A 19,707-nucleotide genomic window follows, 5' to 3' on the forward strand; every position below is an offset into this window, starting at 1 on the left:
GTCTCTCACATGCATCATTTTTGTCTGGAGAGAACAGAGGCAGAAAACACACAGCTGACCAACCACCCTCCCTTTTCCCTCAGAAATCAGGTCTATCTGGACTCCAGTCTATCTGATTCTTCTTTCTGGCATCTGGAAACTCGTCTATGTCATGCTCTCAAAGCAATTCTCTTTTTCCCAGTGAAAAAGATGCGGGTTGAAATTCATGTGTAAAGGCTTCAAGAGAAAATGATTAATAAGAATTATTAGTTTTATTAATATTAACTAGTAGATATTTTTAAATCTCATTCATGCTTTCAAAATGTATCCCTATTGTTCCTACCCATACTGGAACAGGGCAAAAAGTCCACACGTGATGGAGGAAGGAAAGATGAGAGGAGGTAAAGGTGAGCTAACTTGCTCATGCTTTTTAGTGAGATTTCAATAAATTGTGTTGCTGTTCTTATTGATGTTTCTAACAATGATAATTCAAAATTTGGACATTTGGGCATTATTTAAAGAAAACCAAAATAAGAAAAAAAAGTATCTAAATTACCAAAGTAAACAAAAAGGAAAAGACTACAGAACAAAAGAGAGAAAGCAAGAGAAATATTTTTAAATAAACAGTAGATACCAGTTAAAAAGACCAAATTGATTTGATATGTTCATAAATGTGGTATAACCTTATTTGCTTAAAATAGAAAGAAGTTCAGAATAGGTTAATAAATAAAATCCAACTATATGTTACAAAAAGAAACATGCAAAATAATATTCAGAGAAAAACTTGTTGGCCATTCATATTTATATTACTAAACAAGAAATAATTTTAATGAGATGGCTCAGTTTAATCTAAAATAGAATATTATATAAGTAAACATATATTTTGGAGAAGGAAATGGCAACCCACTCCAGTATTCTTGCCTGGAAAATCCTATAAACAGAGGAGCCTAGCAGACTCCTTGGGGTGGAGAAGTTGGACGCAACTTAGCGACTGAACAGCAACAACAACAAATATATATTTGGCAAATCAACCTAAAAAGAACTAGGAAATCTAACAAATCAATAACAATGGAAGAATTTGCAGAAATAAAAGCTACTTTGATCCCAAAATGCCTCATCTAGTTTTATGTGGAAAATCTTCAAAATTTTCGAGGAATAAATAACTACTAACACAGCTTATTCAAGAATACAGCAAAGAAAGAAATCATCCAGATTCTTTTTTTTCCCCAAGGTCAGCAAGACACTAATAACTTAACTAATATGAAATAGAAGTAGACCAGCCTTACATGAGAAAGCAATGTCAACATCTTCGTAAAGAATTAGCAAATATAACTTGAGTAGTGTTTTAGGAGAACACACTCTACCCAAGTTGAGTTCATTCCAGTAATGCAAAATTGTTCAGTGTTAAGAAATCCATTGATGTAATTCACTGTATCGGTCAGGGTTCAGTTACAAAAACCAGAATCCTCTCTAGCTGGTTTAGAACAGAAAGAGATTCATTGTGGACTGTTGAGTGGCTCACAGAAGTCCAGGCAGGGCCAGAGAAACAGACACCGGGATGGGCTTTTGAGAACAGCTCCCAAAGCAGCCAGGAAGGGGCTGCTTCTCCCTCTTCAGTCAGAAACCCACTGGCTCTCCAGCACCACCCTGACACTGCCAATATGGAGAACGCCACAACCAAGAAACTGCCTCCATCAGAAAGCCACTAGAATCAGGAAAGTCTGACTGGAAAGACCACTGCCAGCTCCAGGGTCACACCACCCTGCTGTGACCCATCGAATGAGTGCCCTGTGTCCTGCTGGTCAGGCTTCGCAACCCCAGAAACTGGACCTTGCTCTGCCCTGCTCATCCCTTCGTCAGCAAGTCACCATCTCCACTGCCATGTTTGTTGGCAGAAACAATAGTTGTGGCCAAAGTACAGCCCTCTTGGCCCTCTGCCTTGCAAATCTCAGGCCAAGTCATCTGACTTTTAAACCTAAATGGAATATAGAAGCCCTGACTTGAAAGGGGTCTCAGAATCATGCATTTGAGCTTTCCTGTCACTGCAATGCAGGAAGGCTGTCTAGGAGGGAAGAGTGGAGCCATCATATCCTCTGAGCCCTCCTGTGGCTTCTCAACATCCTTCCATGCCATTCTCACAGTAATCACGCCCCAAATGACAGCCCCAATCCGTTCCTCCTTCAGAATGCAACCCTCCCCACCTCAAGGGAACACACCCACCTCTTCCAGAAGTGAAGACCCGGGTCTCATCTGTCACTGGATCTACAGCTGAGAGCTGTTTTCTCCTCACCTAGCTCCATAAAAACCCCTGCTCAGTATCCTGGAATAATCTAAGAACTAAACTATAGTGTTAACATCAATAGCACACCCTAAATAAAACAGTAGTGGGAAAACAGCAGAGGAAAATTGGTTAACATGCTTAAATATAAACCATCCAAACAGTCCTAGTTTCACCAATCCGTCACGAAGCCAAAGTTGACATGAGATGAATAGATAGAAGACTGATAGGCAGAAATAGATAAATGGTAGATCAGTTTATTATTATTATATATGGTCATATATATACCTGTCATATATATTATGACAGGTTATATACGTCTAACCTGTCAAGCCAGTAGAATGCTCAGTCATGTCTGACTGTTAGGGACCCAGTGGACTGTAGTCGGGCAGGCTTCTCTGTCAATGGGATTTTTCAGGTGAGAATACTGGAGTGAATTGTCATTTCCTCCCCCAGGTGACCTTCCCGACTCAGGGATTGAACCCTTGTCTCCTGTATTGCTGGAAGACTCTACCCACTGAGCCAACTTGTTGTAAATCATGCATTTTAACTGGACATATTTATAATTAGTGCATTTTAACTGAACAGTTCAGTGGTTTTTAGTATATTCACAGACTTGTGTAAACATAATCACAACCAATTTTAAAACGTTTTCATTATCCCAAAAAGAAATCCCACATCCATCAGCAGTCATTGCCCATATTGCCCTAAACTCTCCCATCCCAGCCCTAGACAACCATTATTCTATTTTCTGACTCTTTAGAGTCACCTATCCTGGATATTTCATATAAACTGAATTATCTATGTGGGCTTTTTGGACTAATTTCTCTCACTTACCATATTTTTAGGGCTTATCCATGCTATAGTGTGTATTAGAGTTTCATTAATTTTCATTTCTGAATAATACTCCATTGTATGTGGGTACCACATTTTACTTATCCATTCATTAGCTCCCATTTTTGTCTATTCTGAATAATTCTGCTACCAACTTGGGTATGTCCATTTTTGTGTGGACATGTGCTTCTTTATTCTTGCTTGTAGCCTCAGAAATGAAAATCCCATGGATGGAGGAGCCTGCTGGGCTACAGTCCATGGGGTCCCAAAGAGTCAGACACGGCTAACTTCACTTTCACTTTTCACTTTCATGCATTGGAGAAGGAAATGGCAACCCACTCCAGTGTTCTTGCCTGGAGAATCCCAGGGACAGGGGAGCCTGGTGGGCTGCCATCTATGGGGTCGCACAGAGTCGGACACGACTGAAGCAACTTAGCAGCAGCAGCAGCAGCAGTCATGTATTAACCTATGTTCAACCCTTTGAAGAACTCAGACTGTTTTCCAGTTCCACTAGCAGGGAATGAGGATTCCATTTCTCTTCTATTTGGTGTCTGTCCTCACCAATATTTATTATTGTTTGTCTTTATGATGACAGTCATCCTCCTGGGTGTGAAGTGATAGCTCATTGTAATTTTGATTTGTATTTCCCTGTTAGCTAATGAGGTTGAGCATCTTTTCATGTGTTTATTGGCCATTTTTATATCTTCCCTGGAGAAACATTTTGTCAGATCCTTTGCTGTTTTTTAAATTTGATTGCTTAATGTCTTTATAAGAAGAAAGGAGAGCACATATACAGTAATGGAGTTATTAACCTTCCAGTTCTCATCTTAGATTTCTGCATTTGTTCCTGTGGATCTGAGTTACCATCTGGTGGCATTTCCTTGCTTCAATACAATTTTGTGATCTTATTTTCAAATATATTACATTTCTGCTGGAGACAAGTAGACAGACATCCTTCCAGGGAAAACTGGTTAAATAAGTCCCAATCCATACTATGGAATACACTGTGGTCTCTTAAAAAAAATCAGGCGAATCAACATGTGCTGACATGGAATCATGTCCAGAATATAATGTGATGAAAAACACACATACACTGAAAGCAAAACAGTACCCACTTATAGCTTCCATCTGTGCAAAAGTGCATAACACATACAAATTGAGGCATCCCCCAAGTGCTGTATACTAAACAGTGACTTCCTCTGGCAATGGCATATGTGAGCTTAGGGAGTGACAAAGATGCTCACGTATCCCTCATGGGAATTACGGCTGCTTCTGGGGTTATAAGGAGCATGAAATTTATTTTGTCTTTTAAAACCTGATAGTGACTAAGAGGGCCATGTCCTGAAAGGCAGGCATTCTCTGTGATGAAAAAAGGACCACACAGCCAGACTGTACTGAGCTCATGAGGGGCCATTCAGAGTCTCAGCAGGAAAAAAGTCTTCAGGTTTATTGTCCTGATGAGAAATGACCAGTCTCTTAGGGAGCCTTGGGCTTCCCATCCCAGAACTTGGGCTATTTCAGTCATAAGGACTAAAGGTCAGTAAGAAAAGAGAACCAAAGTCCTTTACCCACAGGGAAAGGCTCAAGGGTAGGGGATGACCCTGAACAGCCCCCTCCCCTGCCCCTGTAACTGCCCAGGGGACAACTCTTGCTTCTGACAGGATGCCATGCCCTTCTGCAGGTCCCTTAACCCAGGTCCCTGAATCCATCTGCTCTCCTCCTATATCATCCCATATACTTTGGGTAAAGCTGCTCTTGGGAGAAACGATCAGCTCATTCATTAGAGCCATTCACAACCTGTGAGAATGAGAGACTCAACTCTTCCAGGAAATTTTGTTGCTGTTGTTGTTCAGTCGCTAAGTCATGTCTAACTCTTTGCAACTTTATGGACTATAGCACACCAGGCTTCCCTATCCTTCACGGTCTCCTAGAGTTTGCTCAAACTCATGTCCATTGAGTCTGTGATGCCATCCAACCACCTCATCCTCTGTCGCCTCTTTCTCCTCCTGTCCTCAATCTTTCCCAACATCAGGATCTTTTCCAAATAGTTGGCTGTTAGCATCAGGTGGCCAAAGTATATGAGCTTCAGCTTCAGCTTCAGCTTCAGTCCTTCTAATGAATACTCAGTGTTAATTTCCTTTAGGATGGACTGGTTTGATCTCTTTGCTGTCCAAGAGACTCTCAAGAGTCTTTTCCAGTACCACAATTCAAAAGCATTGATTCTTCTGCTTTCTTTATTGGTGCAACTCTCACATCCATACATGACTACTGGAAAAACCATAGCTTGGACTATCCAGATGTTAGTCAGCAAAATGATGTCTCTGCTTTTTAATACACTGTCTAGGTTGTCATAGCTTTTCTTCTAAGGAGCAAGCATCTTTTCATTTCATGGCTGCAATCACTGTCCACAGTGATATTGAAGCCCAAAAAACAAAAAAACTTATTTTTTTTATTTTTTAGGAAATATATTTTACTTAAAAAAAAACTCAATTCAGAAACTACACCAAGATGGTAAAATGAGAATTGTGAGACCACACACACACACACCCTTGGACAACATGTAGAAGGTCCTCCAGTTGGACTTGAATTGTGAGAAATTTCCCAGAGGACGAGGGACAGAGGGTTGAGTGTGATGAGCAAGGGATGCCCCACACAGGAGCACAGGCAGGCCGTAGAAGCTGTTGTCACTGAAAGGACGACCACCACACATCAGCAAAACAGAGGCACCTCCTTGCTGCACCGCATCACAGGCAGGCTGAAGCCCCGGACTAAAACCCCAGACCTTCACTGGGAAGAAAACGAATCCAGTACATGAGAGGACAACTGGGCTTCAGTTAGCTGTCGATTGATGTGAGGGACACAGAGGGCAAGATAGACATCCTGTCTTCTCTGCACCTGGCCCTGGAGTTGAGGGTGAGGGGATATAACAGGGGGGCACATGCAGGCCAGGCCCTCTGCATCCCGCCTCGGTCCAGGTGGGGCCTGCCTGCTGCACAGGGAGCCCTGGCCCCACCCACAGGAGCCCAGAAGGTTTGCCCAAGGCTAGGGCCCATTGGCACTCCAGTACTCTTGCCTGGAAAATCCCATGGATGGAGGAGCCTGCTGGGCTACAGTCCATGGGATCGCTCAGAGTCGGACGCAACTGAGTAACTTCACTTTCACTTTTCACTTTCATGCATTGGAGAAGGAAATGGCAACCCACTCCAGTGTTCTTGCCTGGAGAATCCCAGGGACGGGGGAGCCTGGGGGGCTGCTGTCTATGGGGTCACACAGAGTCGGACACAACTGAAGCAACTTAGCAGCAGCAGCAACAGCAACAGCAGGGCCCATTGTAGGCTCCCAGGCTGACACCCCATGCCGTGTCCCTATCGTAGCCTCTGTCAGGAGGAAAATGGCAGTGAGGTTCCCATTCAACTGTGTGCCTTCTCAATTTCAGAACCTGAATAGAGAAGAGGGTGGGCCCCTCACTTTCACTACCTCCCAGGTGGGCGGAGTCTGGCCCTGCTCTGCAGAGTGCAGGGAGCTGGTGGGACCTACGCCCTGTCTGCAGTGGGAGAAGCCCTTGTCCTAACCCCCAAGATACCTCCTGAGAAACAGGAAGCACTGGCCTGAGTCTGCAGTGCTCAAGTGCGGCCTGGGAGCCCCTGGGAGTTCCCCAAGCCCCTCTCAGGGCCACGTAAAGTCAAGATTGTTTTCATAATAATAGTACATGATATTCCCCTTTCATTCTCATTCCCCAGTGCGTATGAAGAGGTGGGCAGTGGACATTTCTGGAGGCCACGTGAAGCGTTGGCAAGCCCGTCACTCCAGCAACCACATCCATGTGAAAGAACTTGTGTTTTAAGACTGTTTCCATTTTGATAGCTCATGTAGTAAATACTGTTCGATGCACCTACACAAACAAAAGTCTCAAGGGGCTCTGCATGATTTTTAAGAGTGAGCCCAAAGTTTGACAGTCAGACACGCAGATTCCTCTCCCTGAGCACCCCCACGTCCTCAGTGTTCACTCCTTGGGTAGATGAGGAAGTCCTATGCGGGGTCCCTGTGGCCCCTGCTTCAGCTCAACAAGAGACACTGTGAACATCTGAGTCAGAGCACATCCCACTAAAATCCATTCAGAATAAGATTCAGAATCTGATGTGGCTGAGGAGTTCTTGGGGGGAACCATTGATCCATTAGCAGGAGGCTGGGGCTCCTCTGCCTGGATCTCTAAGAAGTGCCTGGGATTGATATCCCCAGTCTGCTCCTGTGGTCTCAACTGAGGACTCTGCCCACAACTCCCACCTCCTCATACCACCTTCCTTCTCACCAACTCTAAGCCACCATACTGGCTCTGTTGGCACAGCCAAGTTCAGGTGGGGCCTGGACTCCATGGCTCCCCAAATGCGCCCTTGCTCAGAGTGCCCGTTGCCTGAGAGGACCTGTTGAGAGGTCACCTCCCCAGGGGGCCTGGCCTAAATTCTCACAACTCTCCAACAGTCCATGTCACTTCACACATTCCTGGGCCTCGTCACAGCAACATGGTCACTTGAGTCTGGGGGGCCCCAACAAAGGGGTCTGCATGATCTGGTATGTGCTAAACAAAGGGATGGTCCCATGATGAGGATGCATTTCGTATGAGCAGAAATAAATAGTGGAGTATCTTCTACAGGGACTGCTGAGCTTTTCCAGCAAATTAATCTCATCCAATTGTCTGGAGAATCCCCATGAACAGAGGAGCCTGGTGGGCTACCATCCCTGGGGTCGAGACACGACTGAGTAACTGAGCACTCAAGTTACCTCTCTCAAACACTATTTTAAAATTTTACTTTATCAAATTAAAACATATCCGTTGTATTTTGAAAAGGAAACTAAAAGCAATGAAGTATTACTGAAAGAAATTGAAGAAAATCTAAACAAACAAGAAATATGTCAGATTCTCGGGACACGGTTACTATGATGACTCTACCCAAACTGAAGTGCAGACTCAATGCAAGAGACTCCAGAATTCTCTATCATGAACCCTGATTTCTTCTTGTAAATCAAATCCAATTTTACAATTGTCTGCATTCAGCCCACACCAGCGCAGCCCACCCTGACCTCAACACAAGTTCCCACTGCTCCCACATCAGCTCCAGCTCACCGTCACCCTGTGGTCCCGAGGCTACCCTCTAGGCTCTTCCTTGTGGGAAACCCTGGGGTACTCCTGAAGCTGTCCCTCCTACTCCTGTTTCCACAAATGCTAAGGTCTGTCCTTTATTTTCCTGAAAGTTCACTCCAAGAACATTCCCTCAGTATTCCCACTGCTTCACCAAGACCATGTCTGCCAGATTGAACCACCCTCCCCACCAGAGCTTTTCCTAGCACACCTGCCCTGCCTGCCAACAGCCTGAATCACTAACTTCTGAGAACTCTGCTGTATCATTTAAGCAAGGCACAAAGTGTGGTCTCAGTGTCCCTCCAAGAGCCCCGTCTTCCCATCAACCCTGATGTACGCCCTGTCCTCCAGAAATGATGGTGCCTCTATAAACCAATCAGCCCATAGCACACTTTCACCCAAATTCTTGCTTAGTGTAGGAATTTCCTCCTATCATTTTCAGGTCCTTTTTCCTCTTCATGGTCCTCCTTATACAAAGCTTCCTTGGCCTTCAAGGGCTAGCTTGTATGTCAGCCTATGCATGCATGTATGCTAAGTTGGTTCAGTCTTGTCCAACTCTTTGCGACCCCATAAACTGTAGTCTGCCAGGCTCCTCTGGCCATGGGATTCTCCAGGCAAGAATACTGGAGTGGGTTGCCATTCCCTTTTCCAGGGGATCTTCCTGGCCCAGGGATCAAACCTGGGTCTCCCGCATTGCATGAAGATTCTTTAGCATCTGAGTCACCATAGGTCTTTCCGTTTCTGGAATCCTGATCCAGTTTCCTTATGTATCACATGCTTTGGAGTCAACCTTCCTTTAATGACAACACACATTGAGCCTTTGACATAAGATTTTCTTACCTGTCATGATGGCCAAAGGCACTGAGGAGCAACCCCTGGGAGAGGTTTTCATTTGCAAAGGAAAATGCAAACTGTGCCCCTCAAGTGATTACACATGAAAATCAAGGATCACAATGAGTGATATTCAGTAAATACAAGGCATATCATTTCAAAATCATTATCATACCTCACCTTATTTCTCAAGAATTATTTATCTAAATGTATAGATCATAGCGTAGAGCCAGACCTTAGCAAGCATCTGGTGTCAGTATTTTCCAAACTTGCCAGAAGAATCCACTGGGGTGCTTGATTTAAAGATACAATTCCAGCCTCCCCCCATCTCTAATCCAGGAAGGGGCCTGGAAATGTGAATCTGTATGAGATTTTTAAATGCTTTTTAATTTTTATTGGAATATCCTTGCTTTACAATGTTGTGTTAGTTTCTACTGTAACTACTGTTTCTACTGTTCTACTGTAGTCGTGTCCAACCCTTTGAGACCTTCAGAACTATAGCCTACCAGACTCTTCTGACCGTGGAATTCTCAAAACGAGAGTACTGGAGTGGGTTGCCATTCCCTTCTCCAGAGGATCTTCCCAACCCAGGGATCGAACCCGGGTCTCCTACATTGCAGGCAGATTCTTAACCATTTGAGCCACCAGGGAAGACCGTGTATACATATATCCCCTCTTTTTTGGGTTTCCTTTCCAATTAGGTCACCACAGAGCAATGAAGACAGTTCCCTGTATTATGCAGTCCCAGTCTCCCAATTCATCCCATTTCCCCTTCTCCCTTGGTATCCATGTGTTTATTCTCTGTGTATGAAAATTTTTTTATGGGAAACATTTCTTATTACCCTGTTTTACAGATAAGGAAATTAATTGAAGGTCAGAGTGGTTCAGTGAAACACCCAAGGGGCAACCTTGGAAATGGTGGGTTAGGGATCCAAACTGTAGTCTCTGAACTTGTAAGTTTAGCACTTTTCAGCAATCCAATGTTTGCATCCTCAATTCCCCAGGGACAGAGCAAGACCTACTACCCAGTGGGCTGCCGTCTGCCCTTTATCCCACTCATTTTTTTTTCCCTTGCCCGTGTGATGTAAAGGAAGGTCACTAGCATTTATTAGAGGTCATTAATAGGAGGAACGTAGGATAGGTGGGTTACAGGTGCTGCCTGCCCTCATCCTAGCCACAGATCTTTGAAGCAGAATCTACCTCCAAATTGTGAATGAGAAGCTAAGAAAATTCACACACACATTCATACTCAAAATATGAGCCTACGATCTGCTCCTGGCAGGGTGTAACACTGGGAATTGAAAGACAGCCCTGCTGGCCTTCAAGCTGATGAGCTGATAGGTGAGAATCAATGCATTTACCAGGGAAAACCAATATAGATTGTGATCAGTCTTATCAAAGAAATAAAGAATGTAGTGATAGGGAGCGAGCCAGGCCTGCTCAGACAAGGGGTTGGTGTGTGAGGGGCAAGGGTGTTCTGGACTTAGAAGGTCCCAGCCCCACCCCTGAGGTGCCCACTCAGCAGGTGGGTGGGTCTGAAAACATGTATTTCTAACCAGTTTCCAGGGACCCACTTTGAGAACCAATTTAAACCAGGCTGCATCAAAACTCCTCTCTGGTCTCCTCTCCAGTTTAGGATTTCCTTCTTAAATGTCAGAAAACGAAAAGCAGCGAATGTGGACTGGAGATAAGTCACTTTTTTCAACAGAAGCTGCTGCCCTGAGCCACATCTCCCAGTGGTTGGGCAGTGGCTTCAGTGAAGTGAGGACCAGCCCGAGGGCGGCGGCTTCCTGGAGCGATTCTTTCATCTGCTAACACAGGGGCTGCCCCAGCTTTCCAGGAACTGACCTTTTCTGCTCACATAAAAATAGCCATTTCTCATAAACTATTTAGTGAGACTCATCTCACAGCTGGAACCATCAGCCTCACAAAATGGGAGCTTTGCTAGTGGCTGGAGGAAGCGGCCAGAAGGACACAACCAAGACCGAAGTCATGTCTCCCTCCCGAGATATTTAAGGCAAAGAGGCATTTTAGCTCTGGGTCAGTGAGAATGGACTAAATGCCTGAGGGAGGACAGGAGGGTTCTCTGAGCATGGGGATGGCCCTCTGCTCTGATCACCAGCAGCAAAGCCACAAGTCTGAGCCTGGAAATGCCCAGAGCTTTCCATCCTGATCTGGCTGCAGATGGAGCCGGCCCTCAGCTCTCGCTTTGACTTTTGCATTTGTGCTGCTGCTTCTTGTGCTCACTGTCCTCTGTTGGCAGTGGTTTCATCAGAAGTGAGATGCAGATGTGGACAGAACAAACTGTGGACACAGCGGGGGAAGGAGAGGGTGTTGGGAATTGAGAGAGTAGCATTTGCGTATATACACTGGCTTGTGTAATATAGGTAGCTAGTGGGAAACTGCTGTGTAATACAGGAAGCCCAGCCCAGTGCTGTGACAACCTAGAGGGGTGGGAAGTGGGGAGGGGTGGGAGGATGGGAGGGAGGCCAAGAGGGAGGGATATATATATATATATATATATATATATATATATATAGTTACAACTGATTCTCATTGTATGGAAGAAACCAACATACTATAAAACAATTATCCTCCAATTAAAAAATAAATTAAAAAAAAAAAGAATAAAAAGAAGTCTCCCAGCTCTCACTCTGTCATCTGCAGTGTCATAAACATGCTTTCGTAGAAGGGCCTGTTACAAGTTCCTAGACTTACATCACCACACGCCAGCAAATTTCAAAGTGCTTTCAGAAAGGCAGCATCAACACATAAATAGTATAGGTGGGCTGTCTGTGTGTGGATGTGCATGCATATGTGCGTGCGTGTGTGTGTGTGTGTGTGTGTTATAACCTCTCATACAGCTCCTCCTTAAAGGATTTCCAAATACTCTTTGTAAATGTGAATGCTACTGGAACTGCCAGCCCCACAACCCCAACTTTCAGATTTAAATATACTTTATTTATTTATTTTGCTTCCTTTGTTTTCAGATGGATCTTGTGTCAAACTCATGTGGTAGATTAGCACTTCTTTAAAATAAAATTTCTTATTCCCTTCCCACACTTCCCACACTCAGGAAATAAGGTAGCTAGCACCATCTGAGACTCAAATTGTGCAGGAGTAAAAGGACTCTCAGCTTTCTATCCAAACTACATCTAAACTTCTCTATTATGCTCTCATATTTTAGGCTTCTCCCAAGAAATCCAGATTAACTTTAGGTCATCATTTAGCAAAAATGTCCTTGCTAGGATTTATAAATTTTTGTAAGCCCTTAGACATGCAAGGGTATCTGCTGAATATTGCTTCTGCCATGACTGGGCCTGCAGTGGCCTCCCATATAAAGCTAAGCCTTGTTATGGGGTGACCAGGCCTGTCCACTGTCCCATCCTAACACCTGGGCATAGAGGGCAGCTTTGCGTCTTTGTCCCAGGCCCAAGTAGGGAGCAGGCATGAGGGCCATGAATTTAGTGATGAAGAATACTGAGTGGATTAGCCAGGGATCTTCAGAGAAATGGAACCTATAGGGCATAGACACACATGCAGAGTTTTATTATAAAGAATTGGATCCTATCATCACAGAGGCTGACAAGACCCAAGATCTGCAGACAGCTAGCTAGAAACCCAGGAGAGCTGATGCTGTAGTTTTGGTTTGAATCCCAGGAAAAGTGATGGTGGAAGTTCCAGTCTGAAGGCTGGAAGACTTGAGACTGAAGAAGAGCCAGTATTTCAGCCTGAGTCCAAAGGCAGTGAAAGACTGATGCCCCAGCCCAATAATCAGGACGAAAAGATTCTCTGTTACTTCGCCTTTCTGTTCTATTCAGACCTTCAACTGGTTGGATGAGGCCCACCATACTGGAGAAGTAATCTGCTTTATTCAGCCTACAGATTCAAGTGCTAATCTTATCCAGAAATACCCTCCCAGGTGCACCCAGGATCATGTTTGACAAAACATTTAAGCACCCCTGGTCCAGGTAAATTAACACATAAAGCTAACTGTAAGTGAGAGATCACAAGAGGCTCCCAGATGGACTGCCCAGGGCAGGGTGGTAGGGGCTGTTGGACAACTGAAGGCAGCGGGTGTATTCAGTGCTGCAGACTCTGGTAAGGGGGCAAAAAGCCAAAAGTACATGGCCCAGATAGTGCCCTCAAAGCTGTGGGCACTTAACCACCACGGCCACCTCACCCAGGCCCAGCTACACTGACCCAGATTTCCCAACACAGTCACTGGAGACAGGCCAGGAGTGCTTGCATTACCAGGTACTCCTCTGAGTCACGCTTCCCCTTGATGCGACTGGAGCCCACGTCAGCGCTGGGATCCCAGGGGCTCGGCTCCGCTCAGAGGCCAAAACTCAGCCACATCAGAACCCGAACACAGCCATCCACTTGCTCCCCTATGCCCAGCCCTGGTGGCCCCGAAAACATCAACAGCCTGAACTAGGCTTGAGAGATGCTCTCCTCCACTCTGCTTGAAGGTGCTCAACCTCCCAGTCCTCTCTAGCACAGACCTCTCAGGGCCTGTTCTACAAGTTATCCAGATGGATAAGGATGTCAGCACCCTAGATTCCTTAGAGGATCCACATCCTCCACATCCAACTAAGGAGTGAAATATATGCAGCAAAGGAGACAGTCGTAATCCAAGAGGCAGTATGGCTTTCCCAAACCTAGGAAGTGAAAAGTGTTAGTTGCTCAGTTGTGTCTGACTCTTTGCAACCCCATGAACTGTAGCCCACCAGGCTCCTCTGTTCATGGGAATTCTCCAGGCAGGAATACTGCAGTGGGGTTGTCATTCTCTTCTCCAAGGAATCTCCCAAACCCAGGAATTGAACCCAGGTCTCCTGTGTTGCAGGCAGACTCTTTACCATCTGAGCCACCAGGAAAACCCCATAATCCAAGAGGCAGCATGGCTTTCCCAAACCTCAAAAGTTTCATCCCAAATGGGGATGAATTTGAGAAAGACACCAAGGGCTCTCTTCCATCCTGGAGGCCAAGCTGCTTTCTGTCAATGCAGGAGGGTCACCTTTCCACCCATTTGTGCAGAGGGGTAGGAGGCCTGTCCTCCAGCAGGGTGTGAGATCAGAGCAGCACCACAAAGCTGGTCATGGCCTCAGACAGCTCTTGTGCCATGAAAAGCACCCCCAAGTATCAGGGCTACCCACAGAGCCTGTGCCCAAGACCCGCCAGGTCTGGGTGCTGCAGGGGCACATGGGCCAAGGTAGGTGAGCTTTCTGAGAGAAGGGGCCCAACCCAGAGCCTCCACCCCATAGTGTCACCGCCTCACCTAGGCTTCAGCTGTCAATGAATGTGAAATTTGGTTTCCTTCTGTGCTGTCCTGAGAGTTTTGCATCAGCTTTCCTAGTTGCTGTTTAAGTCACAGAACATCAGGGCAGAAAGGAAATGGAGATTGTCGGACCTGTCCTAGGTAGGGCTGTCTCACCTGGAACTAGAAATGCCCCTACCTTGCCCTCCTTCCCACTTTTACCTCTCCCATCCCATCTTTTCCACCCTCATCCCACCCCATCACCTCCCCCAGCTCCACCTTCCATCCACTTCCCTGACAATCTTCATCTCCTCCACTCCATATCCCCCTCCCCATTCCATCTCTCTCACCTCCCAACTCCACTCTAGTGGGTTCCCCTCCAGCCACAGTAGCAAGACTGCTGGAGAAGAAAGGCCACTCTGTGCCCACATCTTGGGATCTCTGACTGTCCCCAGAGCCAGTCTTGCTCATGCTCTGCAATGGGCACTATGGAGCCATCAGGACCTGTGTGACCCCTGTGGTCAATGATCCCAATGAGAGGGCCACCCAACCTCTGTGGCTACCCTCAACAGTAAGGCCTGGAACTGGCCCTTCCCCCTGTGTGTTCCTCTATCCCACATACCCCAAGCCAATCTGCAAGTCCCTCCATGGCCAGCTCCTGCCTGGCTCCTGGCTGCCTTCCTGCAGCAAGGTCACTTCCCCACAGAACCCTCCTCCCCTAGAGGCCAGGCCCATAAGCGGCCCCTTCAACTCAGCTCTGCAGCTCTGGGAGAGGAGGCCTCTTCCTGGAATCCAGGAGCTGCCAGAGATGTTTCAAGGGGCAGTGCATCCAACTGCAAGACTCACTTGAGTTACAGTCTTCATGGAGCAACTCCAGAGGAAGGGAGCCAGAGCCAGTGGAGAGTGGCCATGTGCTCAAGACCCCACACAAGGGAGCGCAGGGGAGTCAGGCCTGTCCGTGACTCCCCAGCAAAGAAACAGGCCTCCCAGAGGGAATCAAACATGTGTCCCAATTCAAGGGGGCAGGGACACCCCCCTCCACCTGACTGGAGATGCTAAATGTGGCTGAACAAACAAGACTCCCTGCTCCCAGATCACCCCAGCTGGCGCCACACGTGGGATTTGTCTTTCAGATGCCTGCCATCCCATCCCAAACCATGGCCAACGATCTGAGCTACTTATTAAAAATCTAAAATAAAATCAAGACAGGTTTCCTAATACCCTTCAGAGTGAGTAACTCTATCCATCTTCCATATGCCAGGCATCATGCCCCAGCAGCTGGGTGGGGAAGGAAGCTTAATCTCTTTGAACCTGCATAATATCCGTGCCCTATGACTATATAAAGGTACAGCTGGGCGAATGTCATGAAAACACTCAGTTCTAGGTAATGGGGTGTCAGATGCCTCGCATGCTTTCTCACATTTCCAGGACACACTCCAAGGAAACCCCTGGCGTGCTGACGCCACGTGCTGCAGAGAGGACACAGCAGTCAGCCCCTGCCTCAGAAAGAGGAAGAGATTTCACTCTTTATCTTGGTATCCTGGGTGCGGGGCTGGGGCAGCAGATACAGAATGCCTGGAAATGTGGTGATGGACATAATGGGCTAAGAATTATTTGAGGTCTAGGAAAATTACTTGGGCTTCCCTAGTAGCTCAGCTGGTAAAGAATCCACCTGCAGTGCAGGAGACCCTGGTTCTATTCCTGGGTAGGGAAGATCCCCTGGAGAAGAGATAGGCTACCCACTCGAGTATTCTTGGCTTTCCCTGGTGGCTCAGATGGTTAAGAATCAGTCTGCAATGTGGGATACTTGGGTTCAATCCCTAGATTGGGAAGATCCCTTGGAGAGGGGCAAGGCAACCCACTACAGTATTCTTATCTGGAGAATCTCCATGGATAGAGGAGCCTAGCAGGCTGCAGTCCATGGGGTCACAAACAGTCAGATAGGACTAAGCACAGCACAGCACAGGAAAGCCACTTAAAAGATAGGGGTTCAAATTCAATAAAGAATTTAAAATGGTCCACAACAAAACTTTTTAAAAAAAAATTTCTTTTTAAGATGAGGGTTCTTACGGATTCCCTCATGTCTGTGAATTCCTATGGAACTCATGTATCTGTGTTTCTCACCAAACTTTCCTCCCTCCAGCCATTCGCCTTTTCTTTGTTATTCCTAGAGGCGGGCCTGACCATCGCTATAAACAGATTTAACAAATCACCGTGGAGCTAAAACTAGCAGCAGGAGGACATGCCCAGGAACAGAGGCCTGCTGCCTTTGGTGACAGTCGTGTGATTCCTGTTCCCTGAGCCCCCTCCACACACCAGGCTCTCACACATCCTCCTTTAAAGGAAGATGAGAAGGGGTCATGGAGGGGGTCACGCTAGGGCCCGTGCCCAGTAAGTGTCCACTACTTCGGATAAGATGGTTGACTGAGTCACCCTGTGATTTAAAACAACAGTAATCCTTTATTACTTCTTCTGGTTCCTATGGGTCAGGAGTTCAAACAGGGAGCAGCAGGCAGCTTGTCTCTGCCCCGTGGTGTCTGGGGCCTCTGCTGGGGAGTCAAATTGAGGAAGGGGCCACCTGAAGACCATTTTCTCCTAGGTCTGACAGTCCATGCAGGCACAATGGGCTTTCAGTTGGAACCCCCACACGTGGCCTCTGCATGTGGCCCCAGCTTCCTCCCATGATGGTGGTGAGGTTTCTACAGCAAGTGTCCCAAGAGCAAGGGAGACCCAGGCAGAAACTGTTAGGACTTTGATCTGATTTCCAAAGACGCCCTGCACCACTTCCGCCATGTTCTATTAGCGGAAACAGTTACAAAGACTTGTGGGATCCAAAGAGAAGGAACACAGAGGGCATTCCTTCATGCAAAACCCTACGTCCTATAGTAAGAAACCAGTGGAAGGTGGGATGTAGAGCGGTGTGAGCATTTCTGGAAAACAGGATCTATCAGGATGATTGGAAGGCAGGTGTTACTGAGCATTCCACCCTCTTCAGTTAGCACTGTGCAGTCACAGAGCCTATCAAGTCTTCCTTCATTTCCTTCCATGTCTAGTTAGGAATCCCAGCCTCTGAGTCAAGAAAACAATTGACTTGATTTCACCCAATTAAGAGGGCTTCACCTGAGTTCTCTCTTAGGATTGCTTTTGTGCTTTCTCTAAGATTCATATCCAGAATTTTTAAAAAGGAAGAACAATAACCGGGCCCTCTAAGTGCTCTCTGTCAGTCATCCCTGACAGTCTCTTGGCTGAGGACAGCAGCCAGTAAATAGGGATTCCTGCCAATGTAGGGCACAAGTCATCAGGAGTAAGAGTTAGCACATGGTTTTAGCAAGCTCAAGGTCGATTCAGAGGAAATGGCTCATCAAGGCTTACCATCCACTGAGGCCAGTGGTGACCGGTGGTGGGAGGTGTGTCTGCCACCATGTAGAAGCTGGCTCTGGGCTGAGTTGTTCTGTCTGCATCAGCCCATCAGCTGGAATTGTTGCCAACCTTCTTACAGGGCGTGGAGCAGAAGGGTGGGCTGTCATGACTCAAGGCCCCAGGCCCACCTCCTGTGAAGTTCCATGCATGCTAGACATACTCAAATGATCTGGAAAAGCCCAACCCCAGGTGACAAGACTTTTCTGCCCAACCACTTAGTTGCACTTTTCACTTAACCATATCTGGCCATTATTACATCTGTATAATTCCATTCTGACAGTTCCACTGTGTCCCCCAGCTTCAAAGCAAGGGTCGTTCTATACCAACTGTCAGTTTATAGGATCAAGTACACAGGCAGACAGATTACAACCACGTGAAGTCTTCTTGAAAGCTGCTTAGGTCAGAGGCCTGGGTCTTGCACAGGGCACACTACGCTTGGCCCTCTCTGGGTTCATCCAGAGGAATAGCTCTGGATGAGCAAACACTCAGATTATGACTCCCCACTCTACAGAAGCAAGTTTGTGAAAGCCAAGGTTGAGGGCTTGGTGCCAGGGAGGATTTATCACTCTTTCTGGTAGATTCTTATTTGCCTTGAAAAAGCCAACACAGAGCTGCTGCCTGGAGAGCCACATACTGCCAGGCATTAATCTGTTCTCCAGAAAGCCCACCAAGGACACTCTCTGTTGCAAGGGGACAGCTTTGAACTCCAGCTGCCACAGCTGGCAGAACATTTGATAGCAGAAAACAATCTGCAGCAGAGAAGGGAGGTCGTCTGGCTAAGGATATTCAGGAACGTTCCCCGGGAGGCGTTGGCAGGAAAAACACTTGTATCTAATCGTCTCTCTTCCTGAACTGTCAGCTTCAGCAGGATGCTGACTAGGAGCAGAAATAAAAAGGATAGGAATGCAGGAGAGGTGAAGCTAAAACCCTCTGTTCTTTTTTATTTTTTATTGAGGTAAGATTGTGTGCAATATGATATAAGTTTCAGGTGTACAACAAGACGGTTCACAAATTTTAAAGCTTATACTCCATTTATGTGTGTGTGTGTGTTTGTTAGCCACTCAGTTGCATCTGACTCTTTGAAACCCCATGGACTGTAGCCCACTAGGCGCCTCTGTCCATGGGATGCTCCAGGCAAGAATACTGGAGTGGGTTGCATGCCCTTCTCCAGGGGATCTTCCCGACCCAGGGATCAAACCCAGGTCTGCCTCATTGCGGGCAGATTCTTTACAGTCTGAGCCACCAGGGAGGCCCCCGTATTCCATTTATAGTTATTATAAAATATTGGCTATATTCCCTATGTTTTATAATATATTCTTGGAGCTTATTTTATACATAGTAGTTTGGACTTCTTAACCCCCACTATCTTGCCCTTCCCCTTTGAAACCCTGCATTCTTTAAAGGGCTTTGAACAATGACCCAGAGCCACAAAGAACTCCCTGTGATTCCTCTGTCAGGAAGTGACCCACCAGCATAGGTTGCAGGGGTGCAAGACCAAGCCCAGACCCCACCTGCCTCAGGTTCATTGAGCTTTCAGAGGTGAGGTGCTAAGATGCTGGAAGGGTTCAGCAGCACTCACAATGGTAAACTACAGTGTTGTGTCTATGAAGTGGGATTCCTTTCTGGGCAAACTTTATTGCTGGTGGAGTCTTTGCAGAACCACAGCCTCTTGCACACCCCTGTTTTCAGCAGGGTTACTAAGGTAAACAAAACCTGTACTCCACCATCGGCAGCAGAGGTTGGGGGGAAAAGGAAGGTGCATGTAAGGTGTGATGAGGATTCTAACACAGGATAAACAAGCACAGAAGGAGCTCTGGGGAGAGACGGTAAAACCCAGTGGGGTGGTCTAGTACCGATGCCAAATCCCCAAAGCGCTGATCTTAGAATCTGAGGCTCATCAACAACTTATAGATTACTATCAGCACCATGTTTTCTCTTACTATATATATATATATATATGTATATATATAT

General features: G+C 46.4%; 1 long non-coding RNA gene across 1 annotated transcript in view; it reads right to left on the reverse strand.

Annotated features, from left to right (window-relative positions):
- LOC139184467 (uncharacterized) overlaps positions 1–17,955 on the reverse strand; it is a 29,781-nt gene extending 11,826 nt beyond the window's left edge. Inside the window, exon 1 of the long non-coding RNA XR_011567967.1 lies at positions 17,689–17,955. This is a non-coding gene — a long non-coding RNA (uncharacterized lncRNA). The remainder of the gene's footprint in view (positions 1–17,688) is intronic.
- Between the last annotated feature and the right edge of the window lie 1,752 nt (positions 17,956–19,707).

This window comes from Bos indicus, chromosome 8 (assembly GCF_029378745.1).
Source record: "Bos indicus isolate NIAB-ARS_2022 breed Sahiwal x Tharparkar chromosome 8, NIAB-ARS_B.indTharparkar_mat_pri_1.0, whole genome shotgun sequence".
Taxonomy (NCBI): domain Eukaryota; kingdom Metazoa; phylum Chordata; class Mammalia; order Artiodactyla; family Bovidae; genus Bos; species Bos indicus.